The sequence below is a fragment of the Rhinopithecus bieti genome, unplaced genomic scaffold (genome assembly GCF_001698545.2).
Source record: "Rhinopithecus bieti isolate Rb0 unplaced genomic scaffold, ASM169854v2 scaffold_31787, whole genome shotgun sequence".
Classification (NCBI taxonomy): domain Eukaryota; kingdom Metazoa; phylum Chordata; class Mammalia; order Primates; family Cercopithecidae; genus Rhinopithecus; species Rhinopithecus bieti.
Genome location: NW_016814655.1, coordinates 5,026,249 through 5,032,799, shown reverse-complemented (window position 1 = coordinate 5,032,799; position 6,551 = coordinate 5,026,249).

Sequence of the window (6,551 nt, the reverse complement as noted above, 5' to 3'; positions counted from 1 at the left end):
GAGGCAAGAGAATCATTTGTACCTGGGAGGCAGAGGTTGCAGTGAGCCAAGATCATGCCACTGCACTCCAGCCTGGGCAACAGAATGAGACTACGTCTCAAAAATAATAATAATAAAATAAAAAGTAAAATCAAAGCCAGGTGCATTGGTGAGGGTTTGTATTCCCAGCTATTCAGGAGCCTGAGGCAGAAGGATCACTTGAGCCCAAGAGTGTGAGGCTACAGGGAGCAGTAATTGCATCACTGCACTTGAACCTGGACTACAGAGCAAGACCTGTCTCAAAATAAATAAATAAAAATAAATAAATAATTTTGAAAAAGTAATGTTAGCACTATGTAAAAAAGAGGTTTAAAATGTTAGCACTATGTAAAAAAGAGGTTTAAAAAATAAACTCAGCCAGGCGTGGTGGCTCACGCCTGTAATCCCAGTACTTTGGGAGGCTGAGGCGGGCGGGGCATGAGGTCAGGAGATCAAGACCATCCTGGCCAACAAGGCGAAACCCTGTCTCTACTAAAAACACAAAAATGAGCCAGTAGTGCCAGTGCACGCCTGTAGTCCCAGCTACTTGGGAGGCTGAGGCAGCAGAATTGCTTGAACCCAGGAGGCAGAGGTTGCAGTGAACCAAGATCACGCCACTGCACTCCAGCCTGGGCAACAGAGAGAGACTCTGTCTCAAAAACAAAACAAAACAAAACAAAACAAAAAAAAAACCTCACTGGCCAAGTGCAGTGGCTTACGCCTGTAATCCCAGCACTTTGGGAGTCCAAAGCAAGTGGATCACTTGAGTCAAGGAGTTCCTTTGAGACCAGGCTGGGCAACATGGCGAAACCCTGTCTCTACTAAAAATATAAAAACTTAGCTGGGTGTAGTGGCACACGCCTGTAGTCATAGCTACCAGGGAAGCTGAGGTGGGAGGATCGATTGAGCCCAAAAGGTTGAGGCTGCAGTGAGCCATGATTCTGCCATTGCACTCCAGCCTTGGGCAACAGAGTGAAACCGTCTCAAGGGGATTAAAAAAAAAATAAAGCTCATTGGCTGGGTCCCAGTACGATGACTCATACGTGTTATCACAATGCTTTAGGAGGCTGAAATGGGAGGATCCTTTAAGACCACCCTAGCAACATCTCCTAGACCCTGTCTCTACAAAAAATTAAAAACAAGGCTGGGCACGGTGGCTCTCGCCTGTAATCCCTGCACTTTGGGAGGCCAAGGCAGGCCTGACTTGAGGTCAGGAGTTTGAGACCAGCCTGACCAACATGGTGAAACCCCGTCACTACTAAAAATACAAAAATTGGCTGGGCACAGTGGCTTACGCCTGTAATCCCAGCACTTTGGGAGGCCAAGGCGGGTGGATTACCTGAGGTCAGGAGTTCGAGACCAGCCTGGCCAGCATAGCAAAACCCAGTCTACTAAAAATACAAAAATTAGCCAGGCATGGTGGTGTGGGCCTGTAATCTCAGCTACTGGGGAGGCTGAGGCAGGAGAGTTGCTTGAACCTGGGAGGTGGAGGTTGCAGTGAGCCAAGATTGCACCTCCGCACCCCAGCCTGGGTGGCAGAGACTCTGTCTTAAAAAAATAGGCTGGACTTAGTGGCTCACGCCTGAATCCCAGCACCTTGAGAAGCTGAGGTGAGCAGATCACTTGAGGTCAGGAGTTCGAGGCCAGCCTGGCCAACACGGTGAAACCCCGTGTCTACTGAAAATACAAAAATTAGCTGGGCATGGTGGTGGGCACCTGTAATCCCACCTACTCAGGAGGCTGAGGTGGGAGAATTGCTTGAATCCAGGAGATGGAGGTTGCAGCGAGCCGAGATGGCACCACTGCACTCCAGCCTGGGTGACAGAGTGAGACTCTGTCTCAATAAAATAAATAAATAACAAATTAGCTGGGCACGGTGGTACACACCTGTGATCCCAGCAACTCAGGAGTCTGAGGTGGGAGGATCACTTATGCCCAGGAGGTCGAGGCTGCAGAGCTATATCAAATCACTGCAGTCTAGCCTGGGCAACAGATTAAGACCCAGTCTCTAAAAAAAAAAAGGGGGGGCCGGGCATGGTGGCTTACGCCTCTAATCCCAGCACTTTGGGAGGCTGAGGTGGGCAGATCACCTGAGGTCGGGAGTTCGAGACCAGCCTGACCAACATGGAGAAACACCATCTCTACTAAAAATACAAAAAATTAGCCAGGCGTGGTGGCGCATGCCTGTAATCCCAGCTACTCGGGAGGCTGAGGCAGGAGAATTGTTTGAATCTGGGAGGCAGAGGTTGCGGTAAGCCGAGATCACACCATTGCACACCGGCCTAGGCAACAAGAACGAAACTCTGTCTCAAGAAAAAAAAATACTATATATGTATGTCACTGTCACTGACATTATTTATTTCTTTAGAGAGATTTATAGAGTTTTGCTATGTTGCCCCGGCTTGGCCTCCTGGACTCAAGGGGTTCTCCTGCCTCAGCCTCACAGTAGCTGGAGTACATACAAGCACCACAGTGCTTGGTCTCTATTATTTTTACAATGAAAGATAAGAAAGGGCTGGGCATCAGCACTTTGGGAGGCCGAGGTGGGCGGATCATGAGGTCAGGAGATTGAGACCATCCTGACTAACACGGTGAAACCCTGTCTCTACTAAAATACAAAAAATTAGCCGGGCATGGTGGCAGGCACCTGTAGTCCCAGCTACTCAGGAGGCTGAGGCAGGAGAATGGCGTGAACCCGGGAGGCAGAGCTTGTAGTGAGCCGAGATTGTGCCCCTGGACTCCAGCCTGGGCAACAGAGCTAGACTCCGTATAAAAAAGAAAGAAAGAAAGAAAGGAAAGAAAGGAAAGAAGAAGGAAAGAAAGGAAAGGAAGAAAGAGCTGGTTATGATCTTTTCCCCATGGCTGAGCATAATCTGTAGTTCTTATTCAAATCTTGCTACTTGTCCCAGTAATGTCCTTCGTAACAGGTTTTATTTTGGTTCAGGATCCAATCCAGGATTATGTATTGCATTTAGTTTTCATGCCTTTTTAGCCTCCTTTGGATCTGAGACATTTTCTGAAGTTCACATAGTCTTTTTTTTGAGACAGGGTCTCACTTTGTCACTCAGGCTGGCATGCAGTGGCATGATCACAGCTCACTGCTGCCTGTACCTGCCAGGCTCAAGCAATCCTCCCACCTCAGCCTCACGAGTAGTTGGGACCACAGGTGCACACCACCATGCCCGGCTAATTTTTGTATTGTTTGTAGAGATGAGGGTTTTCTGTTTCCTAGGCTGTCCTCAAACTCTGCGGTTCAAGCGATCCACCCAGGTAGGCCTCCTAAAGTGATGAAATTACAGGTTTGAGCCACTGTGCTGGGCTGGTGTCCATAGTCATTTATGATATTGCTATTTTTGAACAATACAGACAAGTGGGATCATCTCTCCGTTTAGGTTTATCTGAGGTTTCCTCATGACTGCATTACTGCTGAACTGATGTGTTGTTTAACATAGAAAGCTTATGATATTGACTTGTCCCCTTTAATGATAATGCCAACTTGTTTCATCCTGCTGAACCCACAGTTGGAATCACCCCAAAAGCCTTAGCAGGAGAGTTTCCTCATGGGAGTGCCCCAAACCTTTTCCAGATGGGGCCAGTTGGGATTCCAAAGAAAGTAGCACTTAGCATTAAATAAACACCAGGGTGATCAGTCCAAAGCATTTATTTATTTATTTAGACAGGGTCTTGCTCGCTCTGTTGCCCAGGATGGAGTGCAGTGACACAATCATAGTTCACTGCAACCTCAATCTCTTGGGCTCAAGCAATCCTCCCACCTCAGTCTCCCAAGTAGCTGGGACTACAGGGGCACACCCCCACGCCCAGCTAATTTTTTTTTTTTTTTTTTTTAGTAGAGATTGGTCTTGCTATGTTGCCCAGGCTGGTCTCGAACTACTGACCTCATGCCATCCTCCTGCCTCAGCCTCCCAAAGAGCTAGGATCACAGATGTGAGCTGCCACGGTCAGCCAGTCCAAAGCATTTATTAGGGAACCTTACATATGGAGTGCTACAGCAATCCTCACGACAGACAGCAAGAGAAAAGGGGTGATCCCCTAGGTATATCCAAGCAAAGTGGTCAGGGGATAGAGTTTATGTGAGTGTTTAAGGCATTTGGCGCAGGGCTGGGGCTTGTTTCTTTCAGTGTTTTGGCAACAACCTAGATACTTTTATCAGTGCCAGGAAATGTTCAAGACCCCAGTGTGGGTTCAAGCCTTCAGGGTAAAACATGTTGGGTCACAGAGGGGTCAAAAGGACTCTGTGATCTTTGGGTTCAAGAAACAGAAATAGGGGACAGACATTGGGGGACCCTAAGCTTTGATAACTTAGTTAAGGCAGTATACACCAGTTTTCCCTATTATACGACTAGCTTACTCTTTTTCGCTTTGTAATTAATAAATATCTTATTGGAACATATTTTGAAACTAAACTAAATATCCTGTTTTTATTCAAATTTGTACTCATTAGTTTTATAATCCATGAGTAACCTGAATCAACTTAGTATCACCTGAATCAATATTTGGAACATATTTTATAACTTTCACTCCTTAGAGCTTTTGCACCCACCATACCCTCTGCCTGGCTTCACCCTCACCCTTCTCTGCATGGCTAACTTTGCATTCTTTAGATCTCAGTTTAAATGTCACCTCCTCAAAGAGGCCATCCCTGATTATCTTATTCTAAAGTAAGTTCTGACACTTAATTATTAAATAAAAAATAAAAATAGAACAGGTGTGATGGCTTACACCTGTAATCCCACCACTTTGGGAGGCCGAGGCAGGTGGATCACCTGAGGTCAGCAGTTTGAGACCAGTCTGGCCAACATGGTGAAACCCTGTCTCTACTAAAAATACAAAAATTAGCTGGGCGTGGTGGCACACACCCATAATCTCAGCTACTTGGGAGGCTGCGGCAGGAGAATCGCTTGAACCCGGGAGGTGGAGGTTGCAGTGAACTGAGATTGCCCCACTGCACTCCCACCTGGGTGACGGAGCGAGACTCTGTCTCAAAAAAAAATAAAATAAAATAAAAAATAAAAATAAAGGCCAGGCGCAGTGGCTCACACCTGTAATCCCAGCACTTTGGGAGGCCAAGTTGGGCAGATCACGAGGTCAGGAGAGTGAGACCATCCTGGCTAACAACGGTGAAACCCCGTTTCTACTAAAAATACAAAAAATTAGCTGGGCATGGTGGTGGGCGCCTGTAGTCCCAGCTACTTGGGAGGCTGAGGCTGGAGAATGGTGTGAACCCGGAAGGCGGAGCTTGCAGTGAGCCTAGATGGCACCACTGCAGTCCAGCCTGGGCGACAGAGCGAGAGAGACTCCATAAATAAATAAATAAATAAATAAATAAATAAATAAAATAAAATGTGACAGGCAAAACAGTGCAACTCTTCTTACATAATTAATACTATGTGCGGCCAGGCATGGTGGCTCACGCCTGTAATCCCAGCACTTTGGGAAGCCGAGGCAGGTGGATCACTTGAGGTCAGCGGTTCAAGACCAGCCTGACCAACATGGTGAAACCCCATCTCCACTAAAAATACAAAAAAATTAGCCAGGCATGGTGGCGTGTGCCTCTAATCCCAGCTACTTAGGAGGCTGAAGCAGGAGAATTGCTTGGACCCAGGAGGCAGAGGTTGCAGTGAGGTGAGATTGCGCCCACTGCACTCCAGCAGCCTGGGTGACAAGAGTGAAACTCTGTCTAAAATACAGATATAACACATATAAAATACATTTTGTGCGTAGAAAAATAGTAGATCGGACCTCGATGATCATTAAGGGGTGTGGGAAATCAGAAAAGACTTTAACTTCCAATATCACATATTTCTGTATTGCAAACTATGTTTAAAACAAACACTGGCCAGGTGTGGTGGCTCACGCCTGTAATCCCAGCACTTTGGGAGGCCGAGGCAGGCAGATCACAAGGTCAGGAGTTCAAGACCAGCCTGGCCAAGATGGTGAAACCCTGTCTATACTAAAAATATAAAAAAATTTGCTGGGCATGGTGGCACGCGCCTGTAATCCCAGCTACTTGGGAGGCTGAGGCAGGAGAATCGCTCGAACCGGGAGGTGGAGGTTGCAGTGAGCTGTGATCATGCCACTGCACTGCAGCCTGGGTGACAGAGTGAGACTCTGTTTCCAAAAAAAAAGAAAAAAAAAAAAAAAAACACAAAGCAAATTTGACTCTGAGCTCCTTGGAAACCAGGACCAAAAGAAAAGTATGATCAGTAATGAGATCCTTAGTGCTTAAAAGATAAAAGCAAACCACTGATCAGAAGAAACACCTTTCCAAGGTCTGAGGTTTGGGAGAATTTCTCCAAGAAGTTCATAAATACAGCAGTGCCCAATCAGCTGGCCTACAGCTTCAATAACTCACCTGTGTATACCCAGGTAACTATCGGTCAGCTGCAAATGGAAGTTCAGTAAAAGAAATTCCACAGCCGGGCGCGGTGGCTCAAGCCTGTAATCCCAGCACTTTGGGAGGCCGAGACGGGCGGATCACGAGGTCAGGAGATCGAGACCATCCTGGCTAACAC